Consider the following 23016-nt stretch of genomic DNA (forward strand, 5'->3'; position numbering starts at 1 on the left):
CACACATATGTTATGTGTCTGGCCGATCTTCTCCTCCGATCTGTGGCGTGCGCCTTGATGTTGTCACACAAAGGGCAGGGACCTAGAGTTTTACGCCGAATCAGAACGGCTATTGTATTTTTATGAGAAGCTGTTTTTCATGGCAGAAATACACTCGGAGGTTTGCCATTGCCTGCCGAGGGGCGATCGCTATTAGAAAAAAACTTTTTTGTTTTTTCTTATTTTTTGATGTTGAGTTGAACCGGACTTGAACCCAGGCCCTGCGGAAGTGTAGCGCGACTGGTAACCATCTCAGAATTCGGTTGAAGAACGCCCTATCTCAGCTGAAAGTACACTGAAAATGTGCCGTGATAGGGCGTTTTTGAAACGAATTCTGAGATAGGGCGTTCTTGAAAAGTTTTCTGAAATAGGGAGTTTTCGAGAAGGCTGCCGAAATAGGTCAATCTTCCACTCAGGTATCGATATGTAGTAATTTTTTTTTTCTTAAGGAAAACAATCTTTACACGAATCGTAGATCAATTTTCTGAATTGAAAAATTCCCAACTGAAAATTTAATTGAAGTTTTCACCCCGTTGAAGAATTCGTTATTCTTGAAACCTGGCTCCCTGCGCTGCAATTAGCGCATTCAACGTTGAAAATACGTAAATTTTTAAATTGAACGCATAAAAATAAATTATTCATCAAATTGTTTGAAATCTATTGAAGAAACTAAGAAGAAAGAGTTATAAGTAAAAAAAAGGTAATTTTCGAAAATTCAAAAGCGATATTTCTAGATTGTCCGATTTCAAACATTCAAGACTGTGTTTAAAAAGGTCAGGCGCAATGTGTCCGCCAAATTTGATACAGATTGATGAAGCGATTTTTCATATACAAATATAGTGGGCGAGGACCACTTTCCAAAAAAAAAATTACGAAAAAGGGTATAAGGCTCAGAGTGGTGTAAAATATTTACTGTTTTGTGTTTTTTCTGCCTCGCTAGTTCGAAGACCTAGTACAGAAATGCAAATATATCGCACGCAAAAATAATTTACAGTAACTTATTTGTGTAGTAGTTAAAAGCAAATTTTCAACAATAAATAAAAAAGTATGCGCAGTTTTAATAATTAAATATTTCATAATAGTGTCATTTACACAACTTATTAACTATGTAAAATAAGTTAACCGAGACAAAAACAAAGATCCAAAAGCTCGAACAAAACCAAAAAAAAAACAAAAAAATTTACCAAAGTGCAATGCACTCGGAAATGTTTAGTCAAAACAACCGTCCGCCCGCCATATGAATAATTATTATGGCTGCGATGCGTCTGTTTGTTCGGCTGATGATTGTTGGTTAGCAAGAATATGGTTTAGAGTCCATTTGGTATTTATAATTGCCGGTCGTAAAATATGCTGAATTATGTTCAATGGCAAAGTGCGTTTCTGATTTCGGCGTTGCCTTTTCATCATTTTTGGGACAAAAAAAAAAAACAAAAAAAAATATAACAAAAAACTATTTTGTGTGAATTATTGAGCTTTTATCACAAAAGTAGCGGTTGTCATAACTGCTGCTGATAGCACTATGTACATATATACATATGTATGAATGTATATATATGTACATATATGGCGTAGCGTAAGCGATATGCGCGGCAAAAGGCAATAAACTCCGCTGCACTCGCATTTGCAGCCAATCGACAAATTATAAATGCACTTTCACGGTTTCGTTGTGACCTACATACATTTGCATCTATGTACATGGTAGTACGTATGTATGTACTACATATGTAAGTTGTATATGAATGCTTTTCTTTCTGTTGATTTTTCAGTGCTATTTTTGATTCTTACTTTATATGCATTTCTGTACAAAATAAGTTGTATACAGAAATGTTTATGTGTATTTTAAACCGTTGCATTTAAAAACCTTTGAAGCGTGTGGGATGCAATCAGCTTTGAATGTACTTCGTAATTCACCAAGAAAAATTAAAACTTTCCACGGAACTGATTACCGCAATAATGCTCAGCAAATATGTACATACATATGTAAGTGAAGCGACATTGGCTTTAAAAACTAAATTTAAACTATTAAATTTTTTAGGTTTAGCTTTTTTCAAATTTTGTTTGAATTAAATTAAATTCATGCATGAAAATTGCGTAATATTCATTTTTACAGCGAACAACGATGGCTTGTATGTAAATTAGACCATACACCACCAGCAAACAAAAGTATTTTTGCAAGGAAATTTGGAAAAAAAAAAATTTTACGTACCGACTTTTTAATTTTTTTCGGTGAAACCTACAGCGGGAATAAAATATTTTTTAAATAGTTCTACTGGAGTAATAGAAATACTTCCTTAGCAAAAGTTTTATAATTTCTGTTGAGCTTTAATTTACTGTCATTAAGAAAACAACAATAAAAACAAAACCAAAAAGAAAACAAAAAAATCGTATATTATTATTTAAGATCCGACTGTAAAAATGCCGAAGATATGACGAAAAATGCAACAAGCAATTTTTAAGCAAAAAACAAAACCGACTTCAATTCTCACATAAAAATTTAAGATTATCTTTCATTTCTTCACGATCCAATTATCGGCTCTAAACAAAATTAGGTACCTCCAAAATCGGTTAACGTGGTCCAAAGATATGCGGTAACATACATAAAAAAATACTCCGATGAACTGATAACCTCCCTCCTTTTTTTGGAGTCGGTTAAAAACGCCAAACGGTAAGCAAAATTTTCAAACTTGGGTTCAAAAAATACTTTACGACTCAGGGGTGCATTCAAATTCAATATAATGGCTATTGTTATATCTTCAGGAGCTGCTTACAGTGTTTCGGAATTACGAGGCCATGAGAAGCAAAGTCGCGTTTTACACCACGAAAAATCGAAACGGGGGTTACTCTGGCTATAAAGCAATACCCTTCTAGCTTCGGCAATATCTGGAAATCTCAAATCTAGTTATGTCAATAGAGACCTCTTTCGATTGTACATACACCCAAAGCAGGCCTATGTGGTGGAAAGTTTACCACACAACAGGCATGCCCAGCGCAGGGCACTTGCTTATGGAGTTCTGCCAGCGTTGGGCATAACTGCTCTACAACCTAACCTAACTGACTATCCTTGGGAATATTCAAGGCGCGTTCACCGTTCGTGTCCGGACAACTTTTTATTTGCTCTCAAAACATTTTGGTCGGTTCTGCAGCAAACAGCTGACATGACATTATTGCCTACATACGATTTAATTGATCTCATTTCAGAAACTTCGCTGTTGATGTGACCGTGTCCTCTGTATGTTTCCACTATGGCAAACCCGCGAATATATCGATTGTTTAGATAGCAGTTTATCAGCTTGTTTGTGATTTCGGTTCGCTATAAACTAATGTGATTTTAAATTCTCCGAAACAGGAAAAAATATGTATAATTAAAAAAAATCAGCTATGTATGTAGATATGTACCATTCTGGAGCACACTGTTAAAAAAGGTGGGCAATTCAAAGAATAGGACAACAAACAAACAAACAAAAAAAAACACACAAAGTTATGTATTAACGTAAATAATAATAATTCATAACTTAGCAAGTTGATGTACCGTTATTCGACACAATCGAAGTTTGATGGCTAGAATAAGTGGAGTTCGATTCGTGATTTAAGTAGACGAAGAAGAAATGCATACAACGATTACGGTGTCTGGTCTAGCGGAATATTTAAGGAAGCTAAAGTGTGAACGTGTTGGCCCCTTTTCTAGACGGTTCAGGTCAACCTGTCACCATTTCGCTAAGCGCAGCAGCGAGACGAGTCGAAGTTTTGAGTTTTGAGTTGAAATTATAAGCCAAGTCAGTGCAGAAAATGCATAAGTAATGTGCGCCCGCCGTGAATGCCTGTTAACTTTGCTGTGGATGTACGAGAATGGAAGGCAAATACAAATATAGCGACAATATTAGACATTCATTCCCAACTGGGTAGACAAATGAAGAAAATTTATGAATACGCAAACTTTGTGTTTCTACGGCACATACACAAGCGCGTCGTAAGCAGTGTTGCCACAAATTCTTTTATTTTTTACCAAAATCACCGGAAAAAGTTACCAAATTCAAGAAAAAATTACCAAACATATTTTATGTGCATAACTGTACAAACATACATATCGAGCTCTAACCGCCAAAATAACGTAAGCGATATTTTTTAAAAATCTTCCTTTTGATGCAGAAATATTCTTAGAGCATCTAGATGCCTTTCTGCATCAAAAAGAAAATTTTGCAAAAAATGTCACTCGCGTTATTTTGGCAGTTAGGGCTCAATATGTATGTACATATATATATCCGAAGATACCAAGCTTTTCCGGCCATCAATGCTCCATTAACCTAAAATTTTTACGAAAGTTTGTTGAATTTTTTTTTAAATATTTAAATAAAAGTTTGAAGTTTGAATTTGTTTGAGTTCAAAGAAAGAATAATATTTTTATAAAAAATAACCAAAATTAAATTACAAAAAAAACAAAATATGGTGCGGCTATAATTTTTCCGACCACTGTATGGAAACAAGTGACAAGAAAATATATCAAAAATTCAACACTTGAAGGGAAGCTTTCGACTCACACATAGACAGGGTGAAGTCCCGAGAATATACGTATTTATGAAGAATCAGAACCAATATTGACCTATTTGACATGTAAGACCGAATGGAAAAAAATTACCAAATTGAAAAATAAATTACAAAATTAACAAACTTGACAAATAAAGAAAAAAATTACCAATTTTGGTTAAAAATTACCAAAGCGGCAACGCTGGTCGTAAGTTATGCTCTATTGTATTTTAGCAGCATAGAGAATGCCTTGGTCTGCATTTGTTGGTCTCAAAGGGCCTCTTTTCTTTGCTGGCATATCTGACAATAGTACAAATTTGGTGCATCCGCTGCAATAACATGGAATGCCACTAGGAGCCGAAATTGGACTCGTGAGAAACGTAAGTAGTACTGCAATTGCATTTTAATTACATGCTTGCCGTAGTAAACATTTATATAAATACATATATGTATGTATATGTACATGCGTATTTAAAAGTTTACTACTGCACTTATCGCCATACTAAATCTTTTTTTTTTGATTCAATGTTTTTGTAGATAATAAGGGCTAAATTAAAAATTAATAAATTTGATTACCTCATTTATTTATTCTTAATTTGGTGAGGTAACCAATAAAAAAAAAAGTATAATAAAAACTCAAATGCATATACTTTGTTGGCAAAAATGTCTACTTGAATTTAGTAATATGTATGTAAAATAATAGTGGTATTCACCAAAGTGAGCAAGTAACCTGGCAGTCTAGCAAAAGAGCACTGTTGACAACAGTCGTTGCTTGAGCTGATATGCTCTTTTGCTAGACTGCCAGGTTACTTGCTCACTTTGGTGAATACCACTAATGTGAATTGGACGTAATTACGAGTTATCGCCATTCTCAACTTACTAAGCATAGACTCCACACTGTATATTGCATAATCTATTCGTGAATGTTACATAGAAATCCGCCATCCGCACTTATTTAACTTTCACATCTTGAAGCTTCCTCAGTCATCAGAGGCAGTTTCACTGATCCTCATACTTTGACGAGTACTCGATATTCATGAACGATATCCAGACTTACTACATCTCACAACCACTCGACCAGACATTGTACAGACAGGCAATAATCTCGAAAGACAATCACCGCCTTTACTAACTCGCTTCACGTAAATGCCGTCTTCGGAGTTCAACCATCACCCATTTCTGACGAGGAGCTTCAACTGATGCACTAGGCCCGTTTTACTCTGCCACAATTAATATCGGGATACCTTAAAATTTTAAACGCCCAGCCTTTGCGACATTTTCAAGAAATTCGTTAGTACGGACTGTTAAATTTTTGGGGTGCCAATGGCTTCTAACAAATTTCGCGCTTATAAAGAAGCCTGCCAATCTTTGTTTGATAAGAATATTTATTCAGCTCATAAGCGCGGAATATGGTTGGATTCCTGGGCACAGGTCGACATATCTAGTATCGGGATGCAAAAAGGGCCTAACTCAGCACTTCCAGTGTTCACTAAATTTCAAACGAACATTCCATTGGGCAAAAGAAGATGGCTAGCCTTTCACAGTGCAGCTCAAGCGCGATTTTTAAACGATACTTTTAAAATTTTTCTTGACTTAATATCTGGATATATTATTTTGATACGCAGGGAAGTTTTTGCATCTTTTTGTGAGGATATGTGAAAAAGTCACTTTCGAAAGATTGCCATTATCCCAGAAATTGTATTCTAAAAAAAAAAAAAAAAACAAGAAAATTTTGCACAGAAAACACCTTAAACAAAATGAAGAAGATGGAAGGGCATCATTACTCCTCACACCGCTATTTTCAACAATAAATGAAAGTAAAAATATTTAACTCACCTCCTTGTCCACTCTTTGTCGTGTGTGTGTGCGTCTGTGTCGGAGGCATAAAATCACAAATTTTCAATGACCAACAAAATGATATAAAAGCTAATTGAAAAAGACATGAAGTAAACAAAAAGCCATGAAATGCAAATCAAAAAAATTAGTAGCAAAGCGTTGCTTTGTAAAAAGGTAGACACATTTTTACGTGAACAAAAAATGATGTATGTATCTACATACATATTTACATACATACATATGTATGTGGTGTACAGAAGGTCTCTGAAACTAACGCCAACTTAGTGCTTGGTCAGCAATGCGAGCGTGGAAGGTCGTAAAGAGATAAAAATAGACAGTAAATATATATTTGTGGCAACACGGAGGCGTCAATGGAGGCAGAAAGATTCAACTTACCGAGCAACTCGAAATGACAGTTGAAGTGCGAAGTGGAAAGCAAAGTGAACTTAATGCATTGTTTATTCTGTCGAATTCCATCAATTTCCATTTTTGGAGTTTTTAAGCTCGCGAACAGCAGAGGTTAATACCTACATATTTTCACCTACTAAAAACTGCACTCAGACACAAGCAAAGTGTGTAATTTGATCAAATCGACAGCAGCTGCCAAGATGACACTTGAAAACAAAAAAAAAAAACAGCTGAAAAAGAGAATAACTAAAACGCACTTGTCAAAATCAATTAAAGTTCAACGAACAAGCGTTTATTTATGCGGTGTGATGGCTAAGAGCAATGTATGTAAGTATTTCACAGTGAGGCTCAAGAAATGTATGCATGCACTCCACACAAAGACGCACATATGTATGTATGCATATATAAATATATTTACATGGTACATATCTATGTATTTTCATAAAAGCATACATACGTATGTATGTAAAAGTAGTGTAAAAACGCACAATTCACAGGTGAGCTGACAATAACAATTACCAGTTCTACTTTAGTTAACAAATAGGAACAACAACAAAAGCCGGAAAAAATTAGGGACAATAGGCAAAGGGAGAATGCAGAATGTATAGATAAGTCTCCAAAGAAAAGTGTGCAGTGTGAATGTGTATCGAAGAGCGTGGAAAATTGCATATAAAAAGCGTTGTGTATTGCTGAGTGTTGAAAATGGCCGGATGGAATATTTAGAAAGAAAAGCAACAAAGGCGTGTAAAAAGAAGTGGAAAATTGACGCAAAGACAATGGCTGAATGTAAATGACCCCTTGAGATAAACTTTGCAACGTGCAGAGAGAAAGAGGCGGCTGAAGAAACAAATCAACATAGAAGAGAATCACAAGAGCAACGGAAGATGTGATAAAAAATAACAAAAGGGTAATAACATACACTATGTATGTATGTACATCGTACATTAAAATATAAAAGAAAAATAGTTGACGAACAAAAAAAAAACCAACATTTATGTAGATGTGCTTGCGAACAATTGTAAGCGAAAACAACAATAACAAATGGCAAAGTACATTGCTGGTGGAGCTCATCAGCCTCAGCCTCAGCCACAGACCCAAACTCAGCCACAACAGCCCCAGCATCATAACTGTGAAGAACTATGTATGTATGTATGTCTCAAAGTGAAGCAAACTAAAGCAAAAGCGGAATAAAATTCAATCATCGCCAACTTCACACATAATAAATCATCTCGTGCGTGCGTGCGCGCGGCGAGTTTGGCAATCCCTCGCCGCTGACGACTCCCCTCCACGCTGTGCAATTGCTAAACTGCGTACAACAGCGTTGAATGGAAGGTGGAGGAGGACGGGTGCTGGAGAAGAGGCAGGCACCGCTGCCACTATCTGCATCTCTATGGTTGTTGCTGCCGCTATGCTGCTGTTGTTTTTGTTGTGTGTGAAGAAAGTGTGAAGCGCCAACCGCTGCACGCAGCAATCAACCAGGCGCAGTTGTAGGAAATTGCTGCATGAAACGGAAATACAAGAGAGTGTTTGTGGTAAAAGTACGTAGACTTGTGTTTGACGCTGCTTTCAAGTGAGGATTGTTGTGCGGAAATGGAAACTGAGAGGGTCACAAGACCCCCCCCCCCGCACAAGACTCATTACAATTTTGAAGTTGAGATTTTAGAAAAGCGCAGTTTTGGTTTACTTTGGAGCTCTAAAGAGGACATATACGTACATACATACATATGTATGTATGTAGGTATGTATCATCCCAGTTTGTAAATATTAAATTGGTGTTGTCTCCAAACAGGTGTTGAAAAAGATGTTGCAGTTAGTAAATCTTTTGAGCGAAACTATAGTATTTTTCAAAATGTTCACCTACAAAACAGAAGCTCACAAATATACATAGATGGCGTCCGTCAACCTGGCCAATTTTTAAATTTTAGTTAAACACTTATAAATATTATTGAGGAATTACATCGGTGCTTTTCAAGGACACAAATGCAAATGATAATCATATGGGCAAGAGCGACTTTGCCTTAGGTTTTTTTTAACAAATTATAACAAAAATTTACTCCAGCTTTTGCTGAAAGGTAAATAGAAGCTCTGCGTACATTTTTAGCGCATAATCTCAAAAATGCCAAATTTTGAGTTGTGACCCTTTTTATATGTATATAACTTAAAGAAGTCTTAAGTAGTAACATACATACATACATACAGTATCGGTCATATCTATAGTACGTCATTTCAAAGTGATATTGTGTGCAACTTATGTTTATTTAATTATTTTTGAAAATTTTCAATTAAAATACAGTTCTTTCTCTAACAAACCCCATATAAACCCAAGTTTAAAAATTTGTAGAAAACTCCAACAAAGTGCAACAAATTTTCACCTAAATTTCAAGCTTTTTTCCCGGAAGTGAATTGAATTTTTCTGAGTACACAGTTTTATAGCCCAATCAATTTTAGTCTGATAATGTGCAAGATAAATAAACATAAGTGGCACACAATATCACTTTGAAATGGCGTGCTATAGATATGACCGATACTGTATGTATTCATAATAATCAAAGATTTCTTTTTTTTAATGTTACAAAATCCAGCAGTGAAGTTAACTGTAATTTTGTTGTGGTTGACTTTCGATAACTGCGCAAGCATCTGCTGTAGAGATGCAGCATGCGTGTTGTATTTATTGCAGTTTTCTTAGCGAGTACTCACTTTTCTTTTGGTTAAATGTGCTTATCAGCGCATAAATTTGAACACAAATTGTATGTACATATCTATTTAAAAGGAGCAAATTTATCTGTTAAAAAAAAAATTGGAGAAAAGTGTATGGAAGTTTCAAGATAACAACGGGCATTTCAGTTAGGAAAGCTGGCCATTTAGGAGCAGCTATTTCTTTCATTTGTGTTTATTTAAGCAACAAATAAGTGGAATTGAAGGATAAATTAAGGTTAGGGAATCCGACTTTGGGGGGGGTCACTTGTGACAAACGCCTACACACAGATTTAATGAAAGCTACACAACTTGATCTATGCTAACAGAAAGTAGAGAAAATTCCATAAAAAAAAATAACATCGTCTACCCGGCTGACAGGTCGTTCTTTATTTAGGCATTTCCTATGACAAAACGTGAATTGCGCGAGTCCATAATCCTTCCGACGAAATAGCTGTACTTATGAAAATAATCTCTCATAAGCAGTTTTGATGCGATTAACACGAAAAGTGACAGATGAAAGAAAAGCAAAACAACACATAAATTGGAACAACAAATTGCAATTGAATACACATTACTGCAGGGTAATCATTATTATCAGACTTGCACCGGAAATTAGGCGCTGGACGTAGAATAGAAAATGGTTTGCCGGCTGCGGAGCACAATGAGAGTGTAAGGCCCCAGCACAGGCTGCTGGTGGCAAAAATTACTTTCAAAATATGCATAAATATGTGATTATAAAGCAAAAGCAGAAGGCAACAACAAAAAATGTGCTGCAAAAACGGATAAGCGAAACAAGAATAGCAAAGCAAAGCAATAGAAAGGCGCACCCGAGGCGATTCGCAGCGAGCAGCTTCACAAACAGGGGGGAAGCTCGAGTCAAAAGAAACTTGCCAGAAACCAGACGGCTGCGAATATTAAAACATTTCCAGCACGAAACTACCTCAAAGAGCTAAAATTCGCTACAGAAAACTAAAAGATGAACAAATAAGTCGCTGAAGATTACCAAAGAAGTGAGTATAGAGAAAAATGTTACAGCAAAAACGAAGAAAAGCACTGAGGTGAAGAGTTCACAGGGCCGCACGAATGATGAATGATGAGCCTCAAAGAAGTCGCAGCGCAAATAGGTGGGAATGGAACTATAGATGCGGTGACGTTGGCAGCAGCAGCACCATTCACAGACCATAGTCAGTCGGAAAAAATCACAGGCGCACAAAGCAGCAACGTCACGCGGGCAATGATGATGGGCATTCTGCTACTCTACATGCACACCTCAAGACTACATGTACATATATGTACACACATACTTACATACATATGTATCTATTTACATATATGTATATTCAGGTACCTATTTAATGGGAGGTAAGTCAATTGGGTGAGCCGAGCCGCCAAGCAACAAGCGGCAACAAGCAAACAGGCCGGCCAGCAACAGAAGAACTCTGTGCCGACAACAAACTAATTGTGAAAATTTTCCCTTCATTGTGAGGTCACGTAGCGATTCGTGATGTGATCTACAGCCGGCGAAGAAGCAGCAGAAGCAGCAGAAGAAGTGGTAGCAACAGCAACAGCAGCAAAAAATTGTTGCAACAGCCGCGTATTGCATGCCACCGAAGTGTTCCCTTAGGTATGTATGAGTATGTACGAGTATGTATGTATATATTGGCACTCGTACACACACCACTCAGCTTCTCCCATTCTCTATGCCTGCCTCCTCCATCCTCTTGTGTGTTCACCCAAATTAGCCAGGTAATTCAAAGCATAAAATGGCTGTGGCAAACAGGAAGAACGGAAGGAAAGAAGAAAGGCAGGAAGTAAAAAAATATAAATAATCTATTCCGATATGTATGTATGTACATATTTACACAGTACAGCGGCACGTATCAATGTGAAAATAGAGGATATTAACTCAACCAGAAGTGCGCTTATCGGGCTCTCTTTTCCAGCTTAACAAGAAGTCGCAGCATGCTGCTAATATAGCTAAAATAGCTTATGATCAGTCTAAATTATAGCCGTTAAGAGGCCTAAGTCTACAAGCATTGATTTATAGTTAAGTTGCTTAACCAGTTGAAGAGAAATCAAAATATTTTAATTTTAATGGCTGGTCATCGCTCAAACAGCTGAAATTTTTATAGTAAACTTCGATAAAAATTCATTCAACTGAACGCGTGTACAGGCCACTTTAGGGAAACACATAAACTATCTTAAAAACAGTTGGAAAAATATAGGCATTACTGGCCTAATGTTTTCAGTGGACTAGTGTTAAGATCATCGTTATGCCAGTAAAGCCTTTAAAAAAACGATAACAAAAACGATAACCAACACTAATGTATGTATGTAATACGAATTAAACATTTTCGACAGGCGGACACTAAACTAATTTGATTACACACAAAACTTGAATATGGATATCATCTAGAAGAAAGTCGCATGGACTTTAGGATAGATGAATCAAAAGTTAATTGGGTGGAAAGCACTCCTGCAAAAGAACAATTTTAAAAATAATCATTTAGAAAATTATATTTTAAACTTGATCAAACACAATATACACCGAATTGATAATAGTCAGAAAACGCCGAATAAAATTGAGCTTGCTCACTTTTTGGAAAATACTGCTGGAGCGACCCGGCCCGGTTACGCAGAACCGAATTTACGGTGAAAACATGCTAATATATGATTTCCAATCTGGCGTTACGTGACACTTGTACCACAAAATGTTAAAAAAAAAATTGAAAAAGTCAAAATTTCAAAAAGGTTTATCTATGTAGATTTGCATAGCAATTAAATGGCCCCTTATTCAGTAAAAAAAATTACAACTGTTGGTAGTAGTGATTTAAAAATATGTATTGGTAAACACGCGCGCTGACGTGGCGTTACAAAAAACTGAAGTGGATTACAACATTATAAAACTTTGCGAATCGAGCAAGACTATTTGTATAAAATTCTTGTAGTAATAGATATTGGAAATGTTTAAAGTTAATTTTCCAAGTTTTTAAATGTAGAAATCTTTTCTGCTCTATGTTTAATTAGCTGAATTATCTGACGTAAAGTTACCTGGCGTTACGTTACTAAAATTTCCATTGTAGAAGTTTCGCTAATATTGTTCTTGAAAGAATTTTTTTTTCTCGATGGTCCTATTCGGCTTAAGTAGTTAACAACTAGTAAACAACTCCCAAAAATTCATATAAAAATAAATTAAAACATACAAAATGATGCGATCTTTGGCTACAATTTGGAGGCATTTGCTTTGAATGTCGGGACCCTTAATGGGTAAAGTTCAGCTTTGTAATTTCAGAGGTGGAGGAGGGTAAAGCAGGCAGTCAGCGCACTCGTGTCTCGGCATTAATACCGAATATAGTGCCCGTCTTGAAATCCACAAGAAATCCCTCTCGCCAATAATTTCTATTATGGCCTGAGAAGACAACTCTCCTATCCTATCTCGTCGTACAAAACATATTCCATAAGTCTCTTATCATATTCGTCCTAGCGTATGCGCATAGACGATGAACCGGCATTTGAGTGTTCCAATTAATGTTTCTGCAGAAGTTTTACGGTCCTTTACTCGGTGGCAATACTCCTACCATGAAAAGGATGTTGCAGGCCTTCTCTGTGGTAAAAAGACAAGGTGGTTAAGGATTTCGGTACACTTCCAATTTGCATTGACACAAAAGAGAGACGATTAGCTTACTTTTTTGGGATAAAAAAATTACCAAAATCCGGTTACAGCGCCAATCAGTTATGCCGTTAAATAGTATCTAAACACTAAAACACTTTGCACCTGTCAAAGATACACAAACATACCATTCATGACATTCATTCTGAAAGACAACAGCTTTTTTCCATTTGTTCTTCTGCTTCTGTGCTTGCTTTAAAAAAAATACTATTAAACATTTAAAAAATCTAATATACAGTCAGTCAATAAAATTTAGGTACAGCGAATTTTATACAATATGGGCAACTATTTTTTAAATATTTTATTTTTCGCAAATTTTTTATAAAAATATGGTTAATTTTACAACAAAATGATAAGTCCCAGCTACCTCAAACTTGCACTTTGTTATACTAAAATTGAATGGCCTAAAAAACTGCATACTCAACTCTTTTCTAGAGAGCGTAAAAAAAGTGAAATATTTGAATGAAATTTTGCAAAATTTTCTTTAATTTTGCACAAGGTTTGGAACTCTAATTTTTTGGTTTTTTGTTGTAGAATTAACCATATTTTTATAAAAAATTATCGAAAAATAAAATATTAAAAAAATACTTGCCCGTATTGTAAAAAATTCGCTGTACCTAAACTTTATTGACTGACTGTATGTATGAAACTACTGTAAGGCGCATAGTTTGATAGAATTCATATTCTTGTAATTAATTAATTTCTTCTTTTTTTTCTGTTTATCACAGCTGGTTTCCTCAGTTAGCGCTCTGGCTAGTTGAAAAGTAAGGAAGACCACCAACCAACTTCCATTTCTTTCTTAAGGGCAATATTAATTTTATTGTAATTTAATAATGTTCGCCAAGAGAGTAACAAATGGTGCAAATTTACAGTTATGAATGTATGTAGAAACGGGTTTAAACTTAAGACAGTTTCATATTTCGGACTTTAACTTCTTTAAGAGGGGATTTAGTGCTTTTGCCTACTTTCTCAGCTCTTTTTGTGTGAATGACAGCATACAAAAACATGTTAATAGGTATCTCAAAATCCGTAACAATTAGACATGTGCACAAACATAGCGGAAGCATATACTACATTAGGGTGGTCCAAATAAAGTAAAGCCGGAATTTTTATTCCCTCACCCTAAGAATTGTTCTATACCGAAAAAAAAAATAAGTATATCCCTGTTTTTTATTTTTTTATTTTTAGATCAAAAAATATTACAAGTCCTTCAAAACACTCAAAGTATTCCAAGTATTTTATATGGGGAAAATAATATTTTTGGTAAAAATGGTACCTATAGAATTAAAAATTTTTCAATAGGGAAATTCTGTTTTCCTTCAGGAGGCTTCCAATAACAATATCCAATTGTTTATTTAACCATTTTTAAATATTAAGTATTTTTCAAAAATAAGTATAGCCCGACGTTTTTACGATTTTATTGATTGAAATGCTGAAAATTTCGATGGAAATAAATGTCTTGCGTTTTCCCCGAGTTCTGCATGGAATTAAAGAAAAAATTGGTTCTTGTGTTTAATGAATTATAAGAAAAACTCTATTCTAAACCATTTCTACGAAAAATTGTTTTTTTTTTTTGCTATATAGAATACACGGAAAACATTGGTCTATTTTTTTTTCAAACTAAAACAATCTTAAGGGGTGAGAGCAACAAAATTCGGATTTAACTTCTTTCACATACATTTTTTTGGACAACCCTAATATACAAGTCTATCTAAATACAACGCACAAAAGCATTTGCCTGAGATGCAGTTCTTTTTTCAATTTCTTACACTTTTTTATCGTTGAGTTGAGGTTATTGTTATTAAAATAGTTTTTATGGCTGGAAGCCACAACCAGATTTGTGGCAGAATTGTAACACTGGTATGTATGTATGTTTGTAAGACATGTGCCTCATATTTCCATGGCACGCCACATTGTTGAAAAATTAAATAACAAAAAGAAACGAATAAAACTCTTATCTGTGTGCAAGAAACCGGACGACTAAGGGATGCGGAGGGGCCAGCCAGCCAAGCAAGCCTTGGTCCTCCCTAACAATTTTTATTTGTCTGTTGTGTGAGTACCTAAGCATGAAATTTATACTCTACCAACAACAAATCATGCAATTGTTAGTGTGGTCTCCGGTGCGAAAATATCAAAAGCAAAATAAATTCAATGGCGGCGCCTCTTTCGAATCTTCTAGGTTGTATAACTATCGAGTTTTCTGCGTTGTTACTTTTTTTTAATCGATTTTTTCGTGTTTGGTTATTTAGGGGCTCTAACCGCCAAAAAGACATAAGCGACATTTTTTCAATTTATCTTTTTTTGATGCAGAATCACATCTGCATTTTTTTTTTTGGAAATTTTATCCCCAAAATCAATTCTGGGTATGAATGAGTAAAAGAAAAAAGAAAAAAAATATCGCCTTTTGTCATATCTTCACATTTAGGAGGCGTGAGTCCATGTATTGCCAGACACACAAACACACATACAAATTGAATTCACATACTCCATGCCAGGTTATTGTGTGTTCCGTTATGGTCAAATTACATACATTATCTTATAGATAGTGTTTAATTAAGAGCTACATAAATGGAAACGATAGCAAATGCACCGTTATCTAAAACAACCACAAACAACTACATACATATGTACATACATTCACATCAGGTATTGATTTCCGATGCACAGTTCTTGATAAGCTTCGAATAGCAGAGTGTGTGTCAATTGCCTGCCGATCGATCGATCCATTCCCGCCAAAGTGATAAATACTCGCGTGTTTTCAAATAGAAAATATGTACATATGTACAAATATAAGTACAATGGCCTTATCTTATCGTATTGCAGTCGAAAATAGTGAATGTTGGCAGCACGAAGATTTGTATGGCAAAAATACATAAATAAGTAAAGTGCCACTATGGAAAATAATTTGACTGTCTACAATTGATTGCAGTTAATAAGTGTCATAAACATTTACAATTTGTATAGTATAAAATGACATACGGCCGAGCTCAATCAACTTTGCTATCAATTACAGTGTCAATTCGGTGGGCCAAATCTCATTTTAGCAGTGATTTAATGAACATAAAATAATGACTGATTAAATTCAACCTCTACTTATTATCGCTCGCTTCGGTCTCTCTGCATACTCAACTAACTACTTGGTGGCGATTCAATGATTCAATGAAAATAACAAAGCAAAAATTCTATTCTTCTCCAAAGGATTGACGTAATGCAAATACTTCGCTTATTTTTGGTGTGTATTTGGCTAACATTTGTTAAATACATTTTCACACCTGCCAGATTTTTTATTATCAACAAAGTAAGAAGTATGTAATTCGAAAAAAAAAAAAATAAATAAAAATTAAAAATAATGTGCAGATTTCGCATAGTTTGCATCACCTATGCAATAATGTAGTTGGTTGCTGCCATTCGGGCTGTTCGATTCAGCCGAATTATAAAAGATGCAAAACTGGGCCGCAACGGAGCGACTGCTTTGGAAAAGTCAAATAAAACAGCCAACGCAAATACATAGAGAAACTCAACAAAGCAAACATCCGCCCACACATTCATACAAATAAAAAATAAATAGAAATATGCGTTGCGAGTCAGTGTTGGGTTGGTAAACGGCGCGCCATAATCGATTCGAAAGAGATCGCAGCCAAAACAACTGTGCTATCACAACAACATATAATAGGCTGACGACACCAGCTTAAGCTGCTGTCACCAACTCGCCGTACTCATATCGTACTCTTAGTAGCAGTAGTAAACGCCTTTTTCATCCTCATCGGCCTAGCACCTGAAGTTCCAGCCGTTTTCGAAATCTGTTTCATATTTCTTTGCTTAGCGAATCTAATAAGTATACACTTATGTAAATAAATACGTGCGCTAGGGTGCCCATCGAAAATGCTTTTTTTTTTTAATTTCAAGACCCTACCCGAGATATTATTAGGGGCTTTTTTCTTTTTTGCAGATGAAGAGACCATATGCACAAGCTGGCAATCTGTTCGGCCGATCTCTGTCGTTTCTGCGATTCAGCTGAGGAGAAACCATCTCACCTGCTTCTGGAGTGAGAAAGACCTATTTCAGATTTGGGTTGAAGAACGCCCTATCTCAGTTTCAGTTAAGATAGGACGTTTTTGAACCAAATTGTCAGATTGAACGTTCTTAAATAAATTTTGAAGTACGTCCTAAGTCATTATTAAGTAAAAAAAAAAGACAACCGACTTGAATGCTCATAAAAAAAAAAAAAATTATGAGTACCGTTAATTTTTTCATGATCCAAAGATCGGAATTAACCCACTGGGAAAATAGGTAAGCACCTTACGAGGTAAGCCATGTTTTCTTTCAGTTTTTAGTACCAAAATTGTCATCATGGCCAATGTCATCTACTAGTAAAGCGCAAAATGAACACCTCCGACGACACATTACGCTGTCAGTTGCAAAATAATGTACAGCCGAAGTTATTTCCAAGCACCGAACAACTCCGAGCGACTGCTCTACATTACCAGTAACTTACTTTGTAAAGCGGCTCAGAAGTATGTCTGATACCAAATGTAGATTCTTAATTCCTACTTACATAAGGCGGCCACGTCTTTGTTAAAAGTAATGGAGATTCGGCAGGGAAGTGGTAAGGACCGCCAGGTGAAAGGCAATACCTTACCAGCAACTTACACTTCACCCGGCTGTCCTTACCACGTCACTGACGAATCAACCTTACTTGAACAAAGACGTGGACGCCTTATGTAAGTAGGAACTTAGAATGTACATTTGGTATCAGACATACTTCTGAGCCGCTTTACAAAGTAAGTGACTGGTAATGCAGAGCAGTCGCTCGGAGTAGTTCGGTGCTTGGAAGTAACTTCGGCTGCACGTTATTTTGCAACTGACAACGTTTACTCCATATGTATTTGGCATCCAGGGGTTTTCTTCGTCACTGATTTCAAAATTGATATTAAATTTTCAAAAGTCAAAATGGCGGATTCAATATGGCGGACGATTTCCTTAAAAATGGATAAATTTGTATAAAGCTTGGTATTTACTCCATATGTTTTTGCCAGATTTCAATGAAATTCGGTGTTAAGGGATTTTCGTCGTCACTGATTTCGAATATTAAATAAAATTTTCAAAATTCAAAATGGCGCATCCAATATGGCGGACGATTTCTTTAAAAATTTATAGATTGTGGTGCAGTTTGGTTTCCAGATATTCTCGTCGTCACTGGTTTCGAAATTGATATTAAATTTTCAAAAATTAAAACGGCGGATTAAATATGGCATCCCGAACAATAGGAGTTTTACTTTTAATGCAATGCATTACCTTTTTTATCCATTTTTGAACAAATCGTCCGCCATATTGGATCCACCATTTTGATTTTTGAAATTTGAATATCAATTTCGAATTTTTTTTTTTTAAATCGTCCGCCATATTGGATCTGCCATTTTGAATTTTGGAAATTTGATTCAATATTCGAAATCAGTGACCACGAAAATCCCTTAACAGCAAATTTCATTGAAATCTGTCAAATACATATGGAGTAAACATTTTTGTCGTCCTAAGTTGTCGATTCGTCCTTGTGTGCGACCCCGAAAAAAAATTTTTAACCGCACCAAAAGTCAATGGAAGCTAAAGCAGACAATTTTTACTGAACAGACCACTTGCCCATCTAAAAGTTGTATATGCTAAAATTATAGTATGCACCCTAGGGTGGTCCTTAAATCTAGGAAGCAAATTTTTGCATCTGATTTTGGTCCCGATTTAAGTCGGTTAAGGCGTATCGCACAGTGGTCAAAGTTCAGAATACCCTATTAAGACGTCCATAAACCTAGCTGACCCAAGTCGCCAAAAATCAATAAAAATTAGCTAGGAATTAGGTGTCTTTTAGGTGTTAATTAGGGCCTCCAAAATTAATTTAGGTGTTCCTTTGGTTTCCGAGAAATTCGCAAAAATGGGTGGGTCAGCTAGGTTTATGGACGTCCTATTAAGACGTCATAGACGACTACAATCGGGACCAAAATATGAGATATCTTCGACTACGGCGGAATTTTAATTCTTTGAGTCTCGATAGAGTAATCTGTACTTTGCCCCTTGTGCGACACGTCTTAACCGTCTCCAATCGGAACCTAAATCCGTATGTGATATCTGTGACTGATATTCCGTGGTATTACTGACTGAGGGGGTGAGACTGAAAAAAAATTGTTCTTATGACCACCCTAATGCACCTACTGTGCACACCCTAATGTACCTACTGTGCACACATTTTTAACTGTCTACTTAAGTATTTGTTCTTTTAAACGTCACCGCCTTTATTAAGGGATCACAAAGCAAACAAGGCAAATACTTACATATGTAGTTATACGCCATACTATCGCAATCTAAATACATACCTTAAGTATTTAGAACATACACAAAAAATACTATTTACAACACTTTGCGTGCAAACGTATATACATGTGTACATTTCTACTACCCTCCAGTAATAAGGCGGACAATTTTCCGAAAAGCACCAGTAACTCACCGGTTAAAATTTGACCGGTTAGAATTGGAAGTTTGTTTGCATCAAAAATTTTAGCTTGCGATCAGTCCCTAAGGAACCGTTCTAGCGTTCTAGAGATAGACAAAATATGAAACTCTAACAGCTTTATACATACATAATTTAAAATTTTTGTTTCTTCAGCTTTTCTTTATTACGAAAAAGCATCCGCGAAGTACACAACGAAATCGTATTCAAATGAAAAAATGTATTAAAACTAAAATCTAAATGAGCTAGTACAAAACCAGATAATAAAGAAAACTAACCACAATAGCACATCTTACGGTGAATTGTTGGACCGGTCCTTTTTTCCAATGACACGCCAATGTTAAAAATTACAGTTGAAACAATTGGCAGGGGAATTATGAGGGACTAGTACTGGTAACAATATGGACTATCCGAGGTTAGCAACCTAGGGTGGGTCTGAATTGCTACAGGGTACATACATTCATACATGCATATATAGTATAACCATGTACACGTTCATTCGTTCATACTTTATGTTCACATTCGCGCAATTCGACCCACACTTGTCAATTCAAAGTGGCCTACTCGCAAAAAATAATTACATATAACAAAAATGAAAAACAACGCATGAAAAGATAAGAAGAAACTAAAGCAAGCAAGCGTGCAACTGTTAGCAGGTAATTCAAATAATTCAACTGCTGTCAGGTCAGTTTCGGCGATTGTACGATTTGTTTGCGGGCGGAACAGGTTCGCCTTCGAAACCCACTTCGATCTGCCTTCCATTGCATGTTGTGCATTTTAAGGCTAAAAATAAAAATTACCACTATCCGGTCAATACGATTAGGAATCCCAGAACAATCCGAAGAATACGCGCCAACTAATTACATAACTATTAGGAAACAAAATGCGAGAGCAAACAAATGATTTTAAGTTTGCCATGTGACATCTCAATCGATCGCACAAAATTAAAAAAAAGTACGCATGTAACAATTGAATATCAATATTATTATGTATGTACATACATACATACATACATATCTACATAGCAGCAGAGTTGAAAGCTGGAGGGCCTAGGTAGAAGCACAGTGCCGCTACTTCCGTTAGTTGATGCTGCATTTTCTCCCCTTAGCACTAAGTCGAAATACTGAAACGTCCTCGTGGAACCCACTAAATCATTATATTTCATTGTCATTACTCTCTACATCTTCAACCAGAACAACTGTATATTTTACAAAATATTGTAGTTATACTATTAAACAACACAACATATATGTATGGTAATTTTGTCATGTAAATGTTAGACGAAAATTACGGCCCACGGTGTCCAAATCCGCGGAAATAAAAATAAACGTATGCACAAATGTATGTAAGCACACACAAACAAGGGAGTGTATTTTAGTACACATACAGACAGTGAATATTTCAAGTGCACTTGCGCAGACCCAAATCGAAAAGTGCAATTAAATGGAACAGGGAGTTGCTATGATGGAAGCGTACGCAAACACAATCCCAAAATAGAGTTGTATGTATGTAAAAGCTTAAACGGACGGCAGCGTTGATCCGGATTAACTCGGGCTTAATCCGGATCAACTGCAGTTAATTCCCGAATTGATCCGGATCAACGCTGCCCTCTGTTTATGCTTTAAGTCAGTCAAAGCGTTGCAAAAGCCTTAAATATACAAGCAACAAACTTAAGGTGATGCATAAATACATAGGAAAATCAACTTTTTAAAATGTTTGCGCTGCCTCCCCCAGGACATAGGAATATCGAAAAGGAGACTCGTATTTTTTATTTTGAAATTGGTAAATATTTGACCGTGCCGTTACATGGAGGATTTTTTTTTTCGTACAATTGCTATAAAATCGTTAAAATTAAATATTATTAATTATTAGCAAGCTATCTGAAAAATTAATATATGGGTGTCAGATGAAAGATTGCTAAGAAACCTATTTAATATATTACTGAGGAGTTTTACAAGCGTTAAAAATTAAATTAATTTAATTTAAATGAATTACTATAATATGGGTATTAACCGAAAAGTTTTTGATAAATGTTTTAGTTCTAAACAACCTGTTTGAAAAATCAAATTCTTATTGAATTAAAGACATGTGATAACTGGAATATGTATCAGAATATGGACGCCAGACAAGAGGGATTTAATAGGGTTTTAGTAGGAAAATATTACGAAGAGGGTTGCCATCTGTTTTAAAAGTCGAGTTTAAATTAAAAATGTTCAGCTAGAACATGTAGAGTTTTCTGAGGTTTTTGAATAGGGTTGCCACCTGTTTGAAATCTAAGTTCAAATACAATTATATCATAAGTTCAATGAGTTATTACAATTAGCATACATATTTATAGCAACGTAGCCGCTACAACAACAACAACCCCACATTTTTGAAAATTCAAATTCAACTTGAGTTATAGGAATTAACGGTTTAAGAAGTAAAACTAAAAATTTTCAATCATTTCCATGAATTATTACAATAGATATAGGTTTTAACCGAAGTTATTTTTAAATGGCTTAATTTGTAAACTACATTTCATTTCATTTGCACAATAAGATCAAAAGAAAGATATTTATAGCGCAACAAAAAAATCATAACAGTACATATGTATGTACATATAACTAAAACAGCAAAAATTACTTAAGACTAAATAAAAGTAACACAATATAATTAACAGAGTAGTATTTTTAAGTGAGTTCTACAATTCCAGGACATATACTCAAAATAAGACTTAATTAGACAAGTACATAGAGAGCACATCACAGGGACTGAAGTGAAGCTAACGGAAATACGCATACAGAACATTTTTAGAGTTGCTTTTGTTTAAGCTACTGCGAATATGGGATGGAATAGAGTTCCAGATGCGGATAGCATTGGCAAAGAATAGCCGTGCAGAGCTGAGATAATTGTAGGTAGGAACAGTCAAGTCCTTTACTCGAGTGGATTTGGGGAACGTTAATTTTTCATATAGATATGTACATGTACATAAGTATGAAAAAGTCTCACAAGAGAGGTTTAAAAGACAGTTTTAGTTTGAAAATATTTTGAAGATATTTAAAAAATTTTAAGTCTCCTGATTTTAAGTATGTTGATTTAATTCAAATAAATTACGACCTTATGTAGCACGTAGAAATCTCATAAACTCAGCGAAGCGGGTGAGAGTGATCTAGTCGTTCCCACGACAGTCGGGTCTACGTAACCGGAACGACCCAGATTTATATCTGGCCAAGGACTGTCACTCCAGCAACACTCCCCAAAAAGTCTTTGGGGAGTTTGTATGCTGTTACAACAACAACAACAACAACAACAGAGTGATCTAGTCTTAAAATATATGCAATGTGGTTGTTCCCGCTGATTAGGTATT

General features: G+C 35.5%; 1 protein-coding gene across 12 annotated transcripts in view; it reads right to left on the minus strand.

Annotated features, from left to right (window-relative positions):
• mim (missing-in-metastasis) overlaps positions 1-23016 on the minus strand; it is a 109519-nt gene that overhangs the window by 85064 nt on the left and 1439 nt on the right. The gene's annotated exons all lie outside the window — the stretch shown is intronic.

This window comes from Rhagoletis zephyria, unplaced genomic scaffold (assembly GCF_001687245.7).
Source record: "Rhagoletis zephyria isolate East Lansing unplaced genomic scaffold, Rhagoletis_zephyria_1.1 Rzeph_scaffold_00038, whole genome shotgun sequence".
In the NCBI taxonomy this organism is placed as follows: Eukaryota; Metazoa; Arthropoda; class Insecta; order Diptera; family Tephritidae; genus Rhagoletis; species Rhagoletis zephyria.